We start from the raw sequence: 18827 nt of genomic DNA, 5'->3' as shown, positions 1-18827 counted from the left end.
AAACTGCATTCTCCACTTCTAACGGACATTTTGAATTCATTAGAATGTCATTCGGATTAAAAAATGCCCCTGCGACTTTCCAACGAATGATGAACAATGTCCTTAGGGAACACATTAATAAAATATGTGTAGTATACATGGATGAAATTTAGATATTCTCTACATCGTTGCAAGAACATATAACTTAGGAAAAATTTTGGAAACATGACAGGAAGCAAATTTAAAAGTATCTTTGAATAAATCGGATTTTTTGAAAAAGGAAACCGAATTTTTAGGACATGTAGTTACCAGTTACGGTGTCAAACCCAACCCGAACAAGATAAAGTGCATTAAAGAATTTCCTATCCCCAAAACTATAAAACAGATACAAAGTTTTTTAGGACTAACAGGTTATTATAGGAAATTTATCCCCAGCTACGCAAAGATAGCAAAACCAATGACAATAAGACTAAAAAAGGACACTGTGATTACACTGTGACTTAGGTACCTGATTTTGAAAAACTTTTCACATTGACCACAGACGCGAGTAATTATGCATTAGTGCAGTATTATCTCAACAAAACGGATCAATAGCATTTGCATCACGTACTTTAAATAAACACGAAATTAATTACTCTACTGTAGAAAAAGAATTGTTAGCGATCGCTTGGGCAGTAAAGAAATTCCACCACTATCTTTATGGAAGGAAATTCGAATTAAAAACTGACCATAAACCTCTCATTTGGCTCGCGAACTTTAAGGAACCAAATTCGAAATACGTTGGAAAATAAAATTAAATGAATATGAATTTGACATTAAACATGTAGAAGGAAAAGAAAACAGAGTGGCTGATGCTCTCTCTAGAATTAAAGAAGTCAATGTATTTACTTCCGGAAAAGAATTTAAATGTGAAATATGCATTAAAATCTACTCGAGAAAATATTTACTTCAAAGACACTTACAAGAACATCTAAATAGAAATAATTTCCCTTGTGAGTTGTGTGAAAAAGTATATAGACAACCGAATTCGTTGTACAGTCACTATAGAAATCAACGTAAGTTGACAAAAGATCAAGTGATGTTATTGATAAAGTGTTATTGATAAACGTAACAATAGAAAGACCATCTTCACTTCATAATTTTTTCAAGATATCAGAAAAACCTACCCAATATTATAGAAATCAAATAATAATAATTAAAAATAACAATAACGAAACAATAAAAGAAAGGATATTTGATAAAGATAGAACTACATATTTTTATGAAAATTTTGACGATGAATTGGTAGCCCGGATAATTAATAATGCAATGGAATATAATCTTTCTGCATTATATTGTATGGATAAGGAAATTTATTTGAAACTTCAATCGGAATATAAAATGAAAAAGAAAACCCGTTAAATACGAAACAATTTGATATTATTGCGACTACTATCATGTTAGAGGATGGTGAATATGAAAAACTAATGGAAATTATTGATAGTCATCACAGGTTTGAAAATAATCACCCTGGAATTGATAAAACATATCTAGAATTAAAAATAAAATATTATTATCCGAATATGAAGAAGAAAATCACGAAGATTATTAATAATTGTATTATATGTAACTTTAAAATAGAAAGAAACCCCATTAAATTACCCTTTGAAAAGACAGAAACACCAGGTGGACCATATATACATTACCACATAGACATATGGTATTTAAACAGTCAAATATTCTATCTTACGATGATTGATAAATTTACCAAGTACACGCAAAGAAAAAAAACGTTTGGAAAACGTGTACCGAAAACTTTTTTCTTTTGTTTGAGTTTTTTGAATTGCTTCGAAAATTTTAAACTTTTATCACCAAAAAAATTCGTTTGTTACAAAATTTTTATTTTTTCAATAAAAAAAGTTATTTTTGGCACAGCAACACAGTCCATTTCGTTTATATCAAACACTGTTCTTTTCTGACTTTATGTCTTTAATAAGACACAGTTTACAGTTCAAAATTTAATATACTACAATGTAATGTTGAACATTTTTTCGGAATTTTCCGGACATATCTGGAATATATGTAAAAAAAAAAAAAACAAAACAAAAAAAACTTTGGTCGAAGCAGGGATCGAACCCACAACACTTGGCATGCAAGTCGGACGTAGCAACCACTGTTCCACGGTGCCAAACTAAATGTTTGTTTCTGTTAAATAAACTTTGTTTATTCGGTTCGTGGGCGCCGCAAGCTATGCTATATAAATATAACTTATATGGATATTTATCTATTGATGACCATAACAGGTACATAGCTCAGTGGTTAGTGTGTTGGCTTACAAAGTGCATGGTCCGCGGTTCGATTCTCCGTCCAGGCGAAAGGTAAAAAATTTTTAAAAATTTATAAAATCGTATAATTTCTTCTACATTGTTGGTATACAAGAAAAGGCGTTAAGAACTAAAAAACCTCGTGGATGTGAGAAAGATGTGAGGGAAAATGCAATTAGCAAGAAAACAATGTTTTTTTGTGAGTTTTATGAAATTGTTTTTACATCCTGGAAAATAATAAACGTTTATCACAAAAAGTATATACTTTTCTTCCAAATACACTTCCTTACAGCGAAAAGCAAATGAGAAACGAACTTTGTTTGTCTAAAATTTCGTTTGGGAGGAAAGAATTATTTTTTTGCGTGTATGCAGCAATGGAAGAGTTAACCGATAAGACAACATTACAAGCTGTGAAAGCTTTAACTAAATTATTCCTTATTATGAAAAAAAACCAGAAAAAATAACTATGGATAACGACCCAACAATGTCTAACCCTGTTAATACAATTGTTCAACTTAAAGAAAGATATTTAATAGAAAATTATACAAAAATCCTACATATTTTTAATACAACAAGATATTTGAACTATTTGAATGAACTAAAGGAAGATGCCTCACATCTTAATGATTTATACTTATCCCACGAAATACAACATGTAGATTTACGACTCAGAAGCATTATTCCCCATCAAACAAGAACCAGAAGAGGTTTAATTAATATATTTGGAACTGGATTAAAATATTATTACGGAATAATGGATAATAATGATAGAGAAGAAATTGAAGAAAAACTACGAATTTTAGAAACAAACGGACATAAAGTAATAACACAAAGTAATAACCAGATACAAATTAATAATCAATTTGACAATCAATTAGGAAATTTGTCAAAATAATACAGCAAAAACCAATAAAATTTATAGATTAAAACATCAAATTGATCACATGAGCAAACTATTAGATGAGGGTAGAGATTAAAATATTAACTCGAGATATATTAAGTGATGAAGAAATTAAATTATATAACATTACATTGGATACAATAAAACAAATTAAAATGCATTTGGCTATATATAAAAGCAATATAGTTTTTATATTTCATGTTAGCCTGATACCGAAACAATTGACGTTCAAATGCATTATATCTAATTATACAATTATTTTTCGAGCTTTATGGACAGACATAGATTAAGGAACATGGTTAATAGAGCCATTGAAAATAAAACGCCAGATACAAATCTATACACGCCTGGACTGTACATGTTTCGGTTCGGGCGAATGAACCTTTCCACAGCCTTTAGTATAGATCAGGCTGGGAGAGATAACTCAATTTTGGGCCCTTTATGTTTTTATTTTAGAAATACCCCAATATAATACCAAAGAATTTCAAGAAAAATAAAATGCAAATAGATATTAAAAATAAATTATATATCACAAGAAACAATCAAATATATTACGATGTAAATGAAATAGAAAATCTAAAAGAAATTCAAGATGAATGTATCTCTAATCTATTCAATTATAAATTAATGAAATGTCACTATGTAAAAAACGATAAAACAGAAATAATAGAAATTGGTCTTAATATTATAATCACAATAAATGTAAATCAAACAGTTAATCATACATGTAATAAATACCCACTAAAATTATTTGGAAACCATTTAATGCATATAGAAAATTGTCAAATAGAATTGGATAAATGGTACGACAAAATAATGTATCAAAATATGTTAATTATTCCAAATCCTATTAGAAATATTGAAATGTTAAATAATACCCATGAATCCCTAGAAGAAATAAAATACAATCACATAAAAAATACTAAATTTATAACAGAACTCTAAACAGAAAGTAACGAACTATACCTTATATATGTTAATTTTTGTAATCATGATTATTGTAGCATTATATGTGTACATTAAATATAAAGCAAAAGCGAATAATATAAAAGTAGCGGTCAATGTACCATTCCACTTAGTTCCTTTGGACCACGGGCAAGTCTTCGTCCGGGGGTGTTATAACCCAGCATAAACTACCTTTCCATTAATAGAATAAAGTGATGACTCATGTTGCATACTGCAACAGTCATATTTCAAAATCAATTACATGATCGATGATATTAAATTAATATAGCATTCTTATCACCTGACAATTAAACCCGTTCATGTTTCCGGTCAATAAAGATTTACAACAAAGGGAACAAAGAACAAAGGTTCCTATTCCCTATAATCATATTTCTGATTGTTAAGTATATATAGTTTTACAATAATGAATAAACTTTAGTCTTGTTCAGATTATCAAACGACGCAAACGTGTTTTATTTGGTCAGCTCATTCGGGGTTGAGCTCTTTGGAAAAGTTAGGACCACTTATCGGTGAAACTAAAAGAGAGCAAAAGCTCCATAAAAAAGATTAAAAAGGAGATTTTATCTTCTTGATCTTTTTTAAAAACTCAAATAATCCGTCGAGGATTAAAATTAATGTCGAGTAACAATCGATTGGAAACCGTCAAACGACTCGAATGTTGCACAAATTGCCTAGCATCGTCGCACACTTTTAGCAATTGTAAGAGCTCGCATATATGTTTCTTCTGCAAAGACATGATTCTCACTTGCATAGAATTGAATCGTCGACACAAGTAAGTCGAGATTCGGGCTCACGACATGGAATGACCCGCTATATGGGAAATCTAGCCCGATCAGCTTCTGACGATGTTCGTTCTACATCAGAGGCTGCCCGTTCGTTGCAAACTTTTGCAACTGCTATGGGAACATCACCGTTTTCTACAGTTCTGTTTGTAACTAGAGCATTGATCGATCCTGCCTCGCAAGCAACTTTCATTTACCCGAAAGTGGCAAAAGAAACTTGTTTTGCCGATATTCCCAGTTACTTCTGCGAATATTGTTGGCCTAAACGGCACGATATCGGCGAAGTCTATTAATCAGTGATGCCAGGAAGTTTTTTGAAAATTCCCTACGCGGCTCCTAAAAATTCCCTTTTTTCCCTACGCCCAAAAAATTTCCCCTACATTTATCGCTACGGTAAAAAATGCACTAAATTCAAACAAATATGGCAAGAAAATAACAAATATTTCTTTAAAATTAATAGTCAAGGACTATATCCTTCAATAAAGGGACCAAATGTGCAATAATATTAATACTGACATTCTTAATCTGACTTCAAACTTTGCAATATCATTGCTCATTTTTAACACTATCAACATTTTTCTTGTGAACTTTAAAGGCCGCGTGTTTCCTCAGGTCAGATTTTCCACAATTTACGAATTTTCTAGCCAATCCTTTAATTCAGCAGTGAGCCAATGTTTTAAAAAATTAAAAGCTCTTATGAATGTAATTTGCCCATAGGTAAACTGCGTAAAACAGTTATTTAAAGATATTCCGGAATAAATGCACTGCTGAAGTGATCTTTGTATTATAAAATATTGGGAAGCACCAAGTTGGGGAAGCCATCACCTGCTTATGTACCTAAATGGAAGGGTTCATTCCTGCAAAAGTAAATCTATTTCTATTAAATACCAATGCAAAAAAATCTTAACGATTCTAAATAATAGCATTACAATAACATCGTTGACGGTGAATTACGTATTCAATTAGTTGATGCCTTGACTACCATATATTTTTATAATATTTGAAATATTAAGCAAAAGTACTCTTTTTGTTGCAAAATATAGTAAAATCTGAAAATTAGAAAAATTCCCTACATTTGTATAAAAAAATAAAAAAATGTCCTTTTTCCCCTCCAGTTGTAATTTTAGGAAAAAAATGCCTACAAAAAAGGATTTTTTCCCTACGCACGGCATCACTGCTACTAATGTTTGTAGGATCTCTTTGTGTTCCCCTATTGACCCGACTTTTGAGTTGTCGACAGATGCGTATGTTATTGACATATTGACTGGTCGTTTGCAAACTTATTCATTGTCACAGCTATTAGATGTAAACCTGCCCTGCCACGATGTGTGATCTAAAATGTTCTCATATGGACCTTTTACTGGGTGGTGACATATATTCTCGGATAATGCATACTGATGTTCATAAGCACCCTAATGGTGATCTTTTTGCCCAGAAATCAGTTTTCGGTTGGATCGTGACTGGCAAAGTCACCCAAACCAAGCCCCTACAGTCGGTGGTATCATTTTACAACTACATGGAGTTGCATGATCCACTTGCTAGGTTTTGGGAAATCGAAGATGTACCGAAAGTATGCACTATGTCAGAAGAGGATAGATGGTGTGAAGAATTATACCTTCGAACGACTTATCGTAATGATAATGGTCGATATTTTGTTTCACTGCCTTTTAAGCGTGAATAGCCCAAAGATTTGCAACTTGGTTTGTCCCGAAGTAATGCCATTTCTCAGTTTAAGCGAAATGAGTCGCGGTTAATGAGAAATCCCGAGCTAAAGATTCAGTATGACAGGGTACTACAAGAGTACGCTGATTTGAAGCCTGACAGCGCCACCACTAAATTACGTGTGGTATTTAATGCTTCCAGTCCCACTTCTAATGGCGCTAGTTTTAATAACGTATTGTATACTGGACCCGTTCGATAAGTAAATCTAATTGTTTTGATTCTACGATGGAGATTATTTCGATTAGTCTTCAAAGCTGACTTCGAGAAGATGTATAGACAAATTCTGATTCACCCCGATCAAGCGTCATATCAGCGATTTTTTTCGTTTAGCCCCTGATGATATGATTCGATATTTCGAATTGAACACCGTCACATTTGGTGTGAACTGTGCCCCATATTTAGCTATTCGGACCCTACTTAGACTGGCTGATGACGTTGAAAGTGAGTTCCCGACTGCAGCGGGGATAATACGTTCGCAGATGTATGTCGATGACATTTTGGCAGGAGCTCACAGTTTAGATGATGCCATGAAGAGCCGTGATGATCTTATAGAAGTTCTAGGTTCTGCTGGGTTTAATCTACGAAAATGGACCTCTAATGTGCAAGGTCTTTTGTTAGATTTATTCAGATTTGGTTTCAGCCCCTACTAGATCTTCCGTCACCAAACGATCTGTTTTGTCTGAGATTGCTAAATTGTTTAGGTTAGGTTAGGTTAGGTGGCAGCCCGATGTATGTTATCATGCTCACTTAGACTATTCAGTCCATTGTGATACCACATTGGTGAACTTCTCTCTTATCACTGAGTGCTGCCCGATTCCATGTTAAGCTCAATGACAAGGGACCTCCTTGTCATTGAATCCGAACGGCGTTCCACATTGCAGTGAAACCACTTAGAGAAGCTTTGAAACCCTCAGAAATGTCACCAGCATTACTGAGGTCGGATAACCCACCGCTGAAAAACTTTTTGGTGTTCGGTCGAAGCAGGAATCGAACCCACGACCTTGTGTATGCAAGGCGGGCATGCTAGCAATTGCACCACGGTGGCTCCCTTGCTAAATTGTTTGACCCAACCGGTTGGCTGGCCCCTAAGATTATAGTTGCTAAGATTATAATGCAACAATTTTGGAAAGACAAAACCGATTGGGACGAATGTTTGAAACCCATGACTCTGAATAGATGGTTTACGTTTTTGGACGACTATAGTGAAATCGAACGGATGGAGATCCCCCGATGGGTTGGTTTCAGCCCAGACCATGAAGTTCAGCTTCATGCATTTTGTGATGCTTCTGAGAAAGCATATACGGCTTCACTATACGTCCGAATTAGAAACGCCCCTGGTGATTTTGTCACGCATCTACTTGCAGCACGAAATAGGTAGCGCCAATCAAGGTTGAATCCTTGTCTCGTGTAGAGCTCTGCGGTACAACTCTATTGGCTGATATGGTTGAGACTATACGCTCCGAGCTGAGTCTCCCAGAAATTGAGACATCCTATTGGACTGATTCGACAATAGTTTTGTCGTGGCTTCAGAAGCCCCTGTGCCACTGGCCTACGCTTGTTGCTAATCGAGTAGCTAACATCTCTACTAAAATCGGTAATAATAAAAAAATTCATGTACACTTGGTGAAAATCAACTTTTATGTATTTTGAGCTGCTGAATTCGAAAAAAATTTAATTTTTTTATGGCACAGTTTTTGAGATATCCCGTTATTTTTAAAATTTCGCCCTTTTTTCACTAAACACAATATATCTCGAGTTATAAATGTCCGATTATAACGTTGTTGGTACTTAAATGAAAGGTAATAAGATGACGAATAATCGTGTGTAATTGGATCTGTGATATGTTAAGTGGTTCAAAAATTTAAAAAAATCGTATTTTACAATGGACCTTTTCCGCCAGAAAAGTATAAACCGTCATGGTCGTATAGACGATACTCTAACGTAAGTAATAAGACCAACTAGAAGAAAAACGACCGAAAAATGACAAAGTTATAAGCAATTGAATGACGTGAAATCATTCAAATATGAGCCACTCACCCACACAAAAATGCATTTCTCTGTGGCCGAGAGAAATTTTTGTGTGGGTGATATGTACTTGTGTTTGTCTGCTTTGCGACTAAGGCAATTCATCTGGAAGCGACAAATGATATGTCGACTGATTGTTTTATTGCTGCGTTCACTCGATTTTTCTCCCGTAGAGGCTGTCCTTCTAAGATGATTTCTAATAATGGGACATCTTTTGTAGGTGCTTCTAATGTTCTTGGAAGAGACCAAGCCCGATTTCTTGCTGAAGTGATCCAAAATCTTATTTCGCTTAATGCCTTCCAATTATCAGAATGGAAATTTATTCCCCCTGGTGCGCCAAATATGGGTGGTCCTTGGTAGGCAGGAGTTAAGAGTTTCAAGACTCATCTTAATCGAAAGATTAAGCTACAAGTGTTTTCTTCAAGTTAAATGAAAAATCAGCTAATTTGGTTGTCAATTAGCAAAAAAATTTTCATTAATACGCACGTACCTCAAGAAAAAAATATTTGCGAATTTAAAAAGAGGTTTTATACATGTGACTTTTTTCAAAAATTACAACCAAAATGTTGAAAGTTTTTATTAAAACTATTGTAGTACATGTCAAATAAAATATTTCTGGAAGTCAAATCTTAGAATTGCAAAAAAACAACAGATGGGAAATTTTTAAAATTGAAAAGTTGCCTGTGGGCAACTTTGGGCAATTGTGGTAGTAAAATTACATATTTTTGAACATAAGACCTGGAGAAAAAAGGTATGAAAAACAATGATTTTGAAAAAATTTTGAACTTCAATTGGGATGTCCCAGTGACGAGAAATGCGGCGATGATGTGGAAAACATATCTGCAGTGCAGTGGGGAATTTGGAAGGAATCGTAAAAAGGGAGGAAGCCACTTCTTGGCAACATACTAGTGTATTAGCACGAATATTGACGCTTCATAATACTTTGGTTTTTTACACCGCCAGTTAAATTGACATGGGTTAAAAACAAAAAAAAACACAAAACATTTTCGTGAGTCACGCGAAGCCGTGAATGAAATTTAAACGAAATCTCGTGAATGAAATTTAAACGAAACCTCGTGAATGTGCGTGAACGGGATTAAAGAAAAATGTATGGCGCGTGAGCGTGAGTAAAAATCAAATTGTGATTGTAAGTGAGTAAACTTTCTCCGAAATCACGCTCCCGATAAAAATTTACTTTCACGATCCAACCCACGCTCACGATCCAACTCACGCTCACGATCCAACTCACGCTCACGATCCAACTCACGCTCAGGATAAAATTCACGTTAACAATAAAATTCATATTCACGATCAAATTCGCACTCACGGTAAAACAGACACAAAAAGTCACAATCACGAACAAATTCACGTTCACGGTTAAATTCAAGCTCACCGATTTTAATCACCTTTACATATTTAATCACGCTTAAGATTTCAATAGCGTGAGTCACGAGAAATTTCGTTAATTACCAGAATTTTATTGAGCCACGAAAATCGTCGTGTTTCGAAAATATTCGTGACGAGATTTGTCGTGAATTACGTAAATTGTCGTGAATCGTGCGAAAGCGTGAGACATAAACATTGTTCATGCGTGAGCGTGTGCGAGTATGACTTTTCATTTCGTGACCGTGAATTCCTACCCACATGGCATGCGTGAGTACAAATATTTCTTCGTGAATGTGTTTGAGCGTGATTGAAATTCCACTCACGCGCGCATCTAAGTATATATTTACTGTAAAATAACAAAAAACTTAACAAAAATCCAATAAAACGTAATACGTCTATCATTACAAAACAAAATAGTTTGTAGTCACAATTGCCCAAAGTTGCCCACAGGCAACATTCTCTACACACAAAAAATTTTTTTTGATTTCAATCACGAAAATCGCGGATTCAATCATTTTTTTAATTGAAATGTCTTCAATCACGAAAATGATAGTATCAATCACCCATTTTGATTGAAAACCAAAACGATTTTTAATTAAAAATTTAGTTGACTTTTGTCACGGAATCAATTAATTGTGTGATTGAATCAATTAAAAACGTGATTGATTTTTAACACAAAATTCAATCACAGTTTTACTTGAATCAATTAAAATTTTAATTAATTTCGCGACAAAAATCAATCAACTATTTGATTCATTCAATTAAATAAATAATTGAAATTGGCTATAAATTTCGGTCAAAAAATTTATATATTGCGACCCCAAAATCGTATTTAGTTTTATTTGAAATAAAAGAAAATATGTGTTTCTTATAAAACATATTTAATATTTTATTATTTTTTGAATTATGCAATAGGCAAATAAATTTGGTTCTTGTCATTTGTGTTTTGTTCTAACATAACTTACAAATACAATTACTATCAATAACAACTATAGGGTGAAAAAATTAATTATATAAATCATTATCTTCCTTAAATTAATAACCATGTTAGCATGTTCCTTCTAATATGTAGATGCGCCTAGATTTCCAATAAATCAGCAGCCTGTAAGCTAAATTAGTTTTTCTGAAAGTAAACAGAATAATTCGAATTTAATTTTGTTCAAATAAAAATGTTAATTTTGTTAAACATTACCTTCATAGAATATCAAGTTCAATTCTTAGTTCCAGGTTGCAGATTTATAATCTTCTTTTGCAGTTGTAGTCTTTTAGCATAAAAAGGTGTATTAAGGAGCTCGGAAATTTAATTTTAGTAACAATTCCTTTCCAAAATTTCCGCACATTAAAATCGTCTATTAAAATTTGAACCAATCAAAGACAAAAATAATGGGAAAGCAATGTAATATTTGGTATTATATTGATGATACTTTGCAAATTCTGGAAATAGAAAAAAATATAAATGGAAAATACAAATTTTTATTATTTTCGGATATTTTTCATATTTTTACATCCAAAAGAAAGAACTTTTTTACCATTACATAATTCAGCTCATTAGTTTATATACCAGATATACTGCTCTCTACTTGGGTTCAAACTGAAAAAGGCAGGTAAAACAAAAATGCAATTTAATGCCAACGCCACTTCGCAACTTCAAGGAGAATCTTCCAGCAAACCCATACCGCTCTTGGTTTTAAGAAAACTAGAAGCGAAAAAAATTTATAATTTTAAAAGATCAATTCGGTAAACAATTTTTGATTGCAAACATATTCTTATATATATGATAAAATGATAGAGTTGATGGGATTGATTGGTCAATTTCACGAAATAAAATTGGTCACTAAAAGAAATGAATAAAAAATATATATTATTTTAGTCCGCTTCAATGGAAAACGGTATTCACATTTCACAATTTCTTACCTTCAATAAACGTAGATTGTTTTCCATTTTTACAATACCACAAACACAGGTAATTTCAAATGCGTTCTCTCATATATTTTTTTCAAACTTTTACCACGTGGCCGTTTGTTGTTGCACACTTTATTTATTTCAACCCTTTGCTATGATTTGTTGTTGCGTTCAAAATATTTATGCACACATTTTGAATGCAGCAGACAGAATGTCGCCAATCATGTTTTTCAATTTACGCGAAAAACAAAAACTCAACCGTTCGTTACGAGTTACTTCCACAGACTGATCTCTCCATCATACATTGTTGAATACTATACCCATTCTCTTGTTCTCTTTTTGCTCTTTCCATTGCTCAACATTATTCAGTTTCAATCACAAAGGTGATTGGATCAATCACATGTGTAATTGGAAACGGAACAAATTTCAATCACGTTTGTAATTGAAAATTATTTCCGAATTGATTAACAAATTGATTGAATCAATTAATATTTTAATTGGAAACGTAACAAATATCAATCATTTTTTTAATTGGTTTTTATTCGGATTTGATTAAATAATTAATTGAATCAATTAACATATTAATTGAATCCGTTTCCAAATTCAATTAAGTGTTTAATTGAAAAAATTTTGGTGATAATTTTTTGTGTGTACCGCCTAAACGAATGGGCGTGGCGACCCGAAATTTTGGCTAGACGCTTCTTAAATGACTTCAACATGATTAAAAGTAAAAAAAATTTTAGCGATACCACTCACTCTCAAAAGTTCACTTTTGAAGAGTTAGGTACGATGTTAGCCAGAATCGAGGCATGCCTTAATTCAAGGCCCCTTAGTCCGATGAGCGACAAACCGATTTGGCCCCTTTAACCCCGGGACACTTCCTTATAGGTTCTGCCCTTTTCTCCCCTCCGGAGCCCGACACGACGATTGAGTCGTTAAGTTATGTGAATAGATGGCAGAAACTTAAGGTTCTTTATCACTCTTTCGCCAAACGGTGGAAAAAGGTATATCTCGTTGAACTCCATAAGCGAAATAAGTGGAAATTTCCGCAAAGAGATTTTGCAGTTGGTGACCTGGTAGTAATCAGGAAAGATAATTTGCCTTCACTGTAGGTATAATCGAAAATATCTACTTAGGCCCCGACAAAAAGGTGCGAGTTGTTGACATCAGGGTAGGAAGTTGTATCATTGATGAACGAAATTAATAACCACTTCTTTTCTTTGTGTGTGTGCTGTCCCCATTTTATTTTTCGTAGTTCCAGGCATGTCTGGCCCATCCCGTCGTCTCACCAACGGACGCCCTGAGAAGTAAACGTCGCCGCAATAATGGATCCCATAGGACATCGCAAACTCCAGAGATTCGCCACGAAATGACAGTTGACGATGCACCCATAGCCATAATCCGACCAGCACCTCCAACATTAAATCGATGTTTATGGTTTTTGTATTTGTATATCTACTGAATCATAAAATGAAATCATGTTTTGTCCCCTAGCTCCTACTTGCCCCTATGTTGCATTCCTGCAAGGGGGCGGGATGTTCAGGTTGACACCCTGTTAGATTTAAGTTTTTATGAAATGTAAAATACACCACTGCAATTTATAACGATGTACGAAAAAATTGTTAATTGTTTAAGTTAACAAAACGTTCACTTACTTACTCTCTCTCTCATATACCCGAAGGTACGAATACCCCCGCCAATAAATTAAACTTTAATTTATTATTTAAAACCCATAATTTAATTGCAGTTTTATTTGTTTTTCCCCCCTCATTGATAAATTATTTTATTTAATTCCCCGCCTTTTCAAGAGCAAATTACCCAAACTAATAAAATAAATAAAGTCGTGACCAGATCCGAGACTCGTGGTAAAATTCTAACAGATAACAATATCCTTGAAACCCCTTTAAAAAAGCCCAATGTTTATGAAGCCACTAATTATAATGACGCCAAAAAATTCGTAAAACTAAAATTGTCAGTAAGCCATTCTTTTTAAAAACGTGGTAAAACGATTTTGACATTATTCAATTCTTCCACAGGCTTGATAAAGAAGCCGGCATGCTTAATATTACACAATTACAAATGGCACCAAGTGAACAAATTTTTGAATTTGTTCCAATTGAATATTTTAAAATAATGGACAATAAAATTTTAAATAACGTAAGTGCAGCGCTACTACCCACTGTGACCATCATAAACGAAAATAATGATAAAGAAATAAAGGATATTTTGACGAGGGTCATAACGATCCTATTGAGGGCGGTCATACTGGAATTACTGGGACATACGCCAAAATTAAAAACCTTTTTTTTGGAAAGGTATGATTCGGGACATAACCAAGTATGTGAAAACGTGCAAAAATTGCCAGCTTTCAAAGGTTACCCGACATACAAAAATCCCAATGACCCTGACGCCTTCTCCACCAAAACCCTTTGATATCGTACTTGTAGATACCATTGGGCCTTTTCCAAAGTCCGAGAAAGGCAACGGGTATGCTGTAACACTTATGACTTTACAAAATACTTAGTTGCTCTGCCAATACCGGACAAGAATACAAACCCGTGGCCAAGGCAATATTTGAGTCTCAAATACTAACTTATGGGCCTATGAGAACTCTTGTCACTGACATTGACACAATATAAAAATAGTTTGATGGAACATCTATGCAAATATTTGAAAGTTATTAATATAACGTCCACAGCCTACCATCACCAAACTCTTGGGACGGTAGAGCGAAGTCATCGGACATTTAACGAATGTGTAAGGTCATACATATCGGTTGAATAAGACGATTGGGATGTGTGGTTAAAGTACTTCACTTACTGTTATAATACAACACCATCTACTTCGCATATATATTGCCCTTATGAACTACTATTCGGAAGAATTCCGTATGGAGGAGGCAAAATGCGTCACGTCGATGCATTGAGTCGTGCGCCTGTGGAAAGAATATTTGACCAAGATAATATTCAAGATGTAAGTGACAAAATCATGCTCATAAAGCCGGAAACAAATGATTGGTTGTATATGATGCAGAGGGAAAATGACAATCTGAAAGAAATAATTGATGTTATGCAAGGGCGAAAGCAGTCAAATCAAATAAAGGCGTATAGAAATGAATACACTTTGAAAAATAACCAATTAATGAGACAAGGTGAAGGAGGATGCCTTCAGCTAGTAGTCCCTAAGGGTTTGCGATGGCGTATTGTGGAATTGTGTCATGATGATGCAGGACATCCAGCACTTGAGAATACATTGAAACGAATCGAAACATATGTTGAATATTGCTACTCTAAAGATCCTAGTCCGAAGGAGTGTGAACTGTGTTATGGATATACCAAAATTTCCGTTTGAGAATATGCATTTAGTCCATCTGGGTCCATTTATCAAGAGCCCCAAACGAATTGAATATCTTTTAGTCATTGTTGACGCGTTGACACTGTTCTATGCCCAGGGAGATCAACGAAGACAAGACCAGTTTTGGATGCTTTGGACCAGTTGTCGAGGTACTGCGTTTACTTCGCTAAGTTCGAGAAGTATTGCTTGGACAATAATGCGAGACATATAAAAGTTGCTGTTCGAACACCAATGGCTAATGGATTAGCCTTCTGCGACCGATTAAGATACACGAGTCAGAAGTCTCCAGTGGAATCTGTGCACTAATGTTAACAGCACAACGAAGTATGCACCAATTGATTTAGTATTGGATTTTCCTGTTCGTGATATTTCTGGCAATAAATTGTTAGTGGCAGCACCAGAAGCAAAATGTGATGCTGAATCAACTTTGAAGAAAAGACGAGAAGATGCTATCAAGAACATAGAACAAGCAAGGAAAACATTGAAAGCAAGGTTTGATTCCAAGCACAAAAGGCCGCATAAATATGAAGGAGGTGATTTAGTTTTGATCAGAGATGCTATTCCAAGTACGGGTGAGTCCAGAAAACTTGAAGTACGATATAAGGGGCCATATATAATCAAGAAGGTTCTTCGCCACCGTGGTGCAATGGTTATCATGCGGTGGATTATCCCACCTCAACTTTTTCAGCGGTGGATTATCCCACCTCAGTAATGCTGGTGACATTTCTGAGGGTTTCAAAGCTTCTCTAAGTGGTTTCACTACAATGTGGAATGCCGTTCGGACTCGGCTATAAAAAGGAGGTCCCTTGTCATTGAGCTTAACATGGAATCGGGCAGCAATCAGTGATAAGAGAGAAGTTCACCAATGTGGTATCACAATGGACTGAATAGTCTAAGTGAGCCTGACACATAGGGCTGCCACATAACCTAACCTAACCTTCGTTTTGGCCGATATGTTGTTGAGGACATTGATGATGCTCAAAGAAATCAGCGTAAATTCTCAACAATTGCAAGTAGTGATGGAATGAAGCCATGGTGTTCCTTGTACCGTGATATCGATGATGATTTTGATCCTGATCAACCGAAGACTGACTCGAAGGCGAGTCTGTCAAGAAGGGCCGAGTTGTCACGTATCATACGATATGTCTCCTTTAAGTGCATAAAATTTGAAATTATTTCTGTATTGATATGGTAACTTTAGTATATATTTTAAACAAGTCTTACTTTAACCGCTGACGAGAATAGACAAAGTGAATTGTTAAAACTGAACGGGTTGAGCTTTTATTTTACACTTGGATAACCTGACAATAGCGATTTGGAGTAATAATAACGAAGATTGGAAGAAGTATAGACGCATCAGAAATAATTATGGAAAAGAAATAAAAAAGCGAAAGCCAATTTCATTAACAACAAAATTAAAGGTTGCTCAGACCAAAAATCCATGTGGAGGACAATAAAAAGTTTAGTTGGAGATAAAAATATTGCAGAAGGGCTAAATTCGTTTTTATAGACAGCATTTATGATGTCGTAAACAGTATACCATTTGAAACATATGAAAACTTGATAGTACAAAAGGCTCAGTCTTGTTTCAAATTCAGAATGATAGATCTAAATGAGTTAAGGGATACTATGAGAGCGATGAATGGCAAGAAAGATCAATATTTTGTGACAACTAAAATGATGCTGGATATCTTCGACATTGTTGGTCAAATTCTGCATAAAATTATTGTGGAAACTTTAGAACCCGGAATATTTCCAGATGTCCTGAAGGAATCATACGTTATAGCAATACAGAAAATAAAAAATGCGACAAATGCCCATGAGATAAGACCGATAAACATGCTGCCTATATTGAGCAAAATAATATAAAAAATTGTGCATACACAGATATATACACACTTTGAAATTAATAATTTTCTTATTGAAAACCAATCAGGATTTAGGCAGAACCATAGTTGCGAAGCTCTATTAAATCTCGTTGTAACCCAATGGAAATCAGAAATTAATGCCAAAAACTGCTTTGCAGCTTTTTTCTAGATCTAAAACGCACTTTTGAAACGGTAAATAGAGAAATACTTTTAAAGAAAATGAATAGATATGGAGTTAAAGGAAAAGAACTGAAATGGTTTGAAAGCTACCTGAGTAACAGAAGGGAAAGGACATAGTGTGGTTTACATATATAGTCAGAAATTGGACTTGAAATTGGGGTGGCACAAGGAGCAGTATTGGTGACTTTACTGGTTTTTAATATATGTCAATGACATTAAAGAAATATTGCATAAAGCAAAAGTTTGTCTGTTTGCGGATGATGCTCTTATTTACACACATGGGTCTAATATAGAGGAATGTGTGAGAGAATTAAATCAAGATTTGAAAAATGTTGAGATATATCTACGAATGAATAAGAAAAGAACTGAAATGGTTTGAAAGCTACCGGAGTAACAGAAGGGAAAGGACAAAGTGTGGTTTACATATATAGTCAGAAATTGGACTTGAAATTGGGGTGGCACAAGGAGCAGTATTGGGAACTTTACTGGTTTTTAATATATGTTCGAATGATGCTCTTATTTACACACATGGATCTAATATAGAGGAATGTGTGAGAGATTTAAATGTTGAGATATATCTACGATTGAATAGGCTAAAACTAAATATAAGCAAAACAAAAGCAATGATTTTGAATGCGCCAACATATAACCACATATAGATACAAGATGAAATAGTATAACAAGTGGAGGAAATAAAGTATGTGGGTGTAATATTTGACAGAAACCTTAAATTTGATGCCCATTTCAACTACATATGTTCGAAGATTTCCAAGAAAATTGCATTTTTAAGACGAATTCGCCTACAGAAACTGCTATAAATATATACAATACAACGATAAAACCACATTTTGAATACTGCTCTACATTATTATATCTTGGAAACCAAACTGTAAAAAATAGACTGCAAAAATTGCAAAATAAAGGAATGCGTTGCATATTGAGATGTCACAGATTAACTAAAATAACTACAATGCTGAATACTTTTCGGAGGCTATCAGTAAACTAGAGGCTTGTAATGAATGCGTTAATATTTATCTTCAAAATTAAAAATGGAATGCTGCCCAAGTATTTGGAGAACTACATAACATATGTTTCTGATGTACAACCGTACAATTTAATAAACACAAATAACTTTAGATTGCATTTTAGTACGAGTTTATCACCCTTTTTTTGGCAACACTAGAGACGACGAGGACAGTTTTTCGTGAAAAATCCGGGAAGGAAGACGATTCGATAAGCTCCAGGCCTTTGTGAAATTTAATTTCAATTAATTAATAATTAATAATTTTATTATTTTTTGTTAAACTGAATTCTTAAAAATAAATTGCCTTTAATTTCAGAAGTGGGATTATTGTGCTCAGTGATCGGATTGTTTGTGTGTGTGTGTGTGAAGGACCCAGCGGGAAAATTGCGAAGTACCGCAAAAATCATGACTTCTTAACCAATGATTTTGGGATCC

The 18827-nt window shown here is 34.2% G+C and overlaps 1 protein-coding gene and 2 long non-coding RNA genes across 3 annotated transcripts in view; 1 reads left to right on the top strand and 2 right to left on the bottom strand.

Annotated features, from left to right (window-relative positions):
- Positions 1-18827, bottom strand: part of LOC142225563 (transmembrane protein 184C) — a 99552-nt gene that overhangs the window by 51425 nt on the left and 29300 nt on the right. The window lies entirely within an intron of this gene.
- Positions 10929-12232, bottom strand: LOC142223029 (uncharacterized). The gene is made up of 4 exons (XR_012718502.1): positions 11979-12232; positions 11594-11760; positions 11257-11498; positions 10929-11187 (listed from the first exon to the last, which is right to left on the bottom strand). It is a non-coding gene; the product is annotated as an uncharacterized LOC142223029 (long non-coding RNA).
- On the top strand, positions 12590-13702 carry LOC142223028 (uncharacterized). The gene is made up of 2 exons (XR_012718501.1): positions 12590-13137; positions 13222-13702. It is a non-coding gene; the product is annotated as an uncharacterized LOC142223028 (long non-coding RNA).

Source organism: Haematobia irritans, chromosome 2, assembly GCF_050003625.1.
Source record: "Haematobia irritans isolate KBUSLIRL chromosome 2, ASM5000362v1, whole genome shotgun sequence".
Classification (NCBI taxonomy): Eukaryota; Metazoa; Arthropoda; class Insecta; order Diptera; family Muscidae; genus Haematobia; species Haematobia irritans.
The sequence above is the reverse complement of the archived record's forward strand: the minus strand, read 5'-3'. Positions and strand labels throughout refer to the sequence as shown.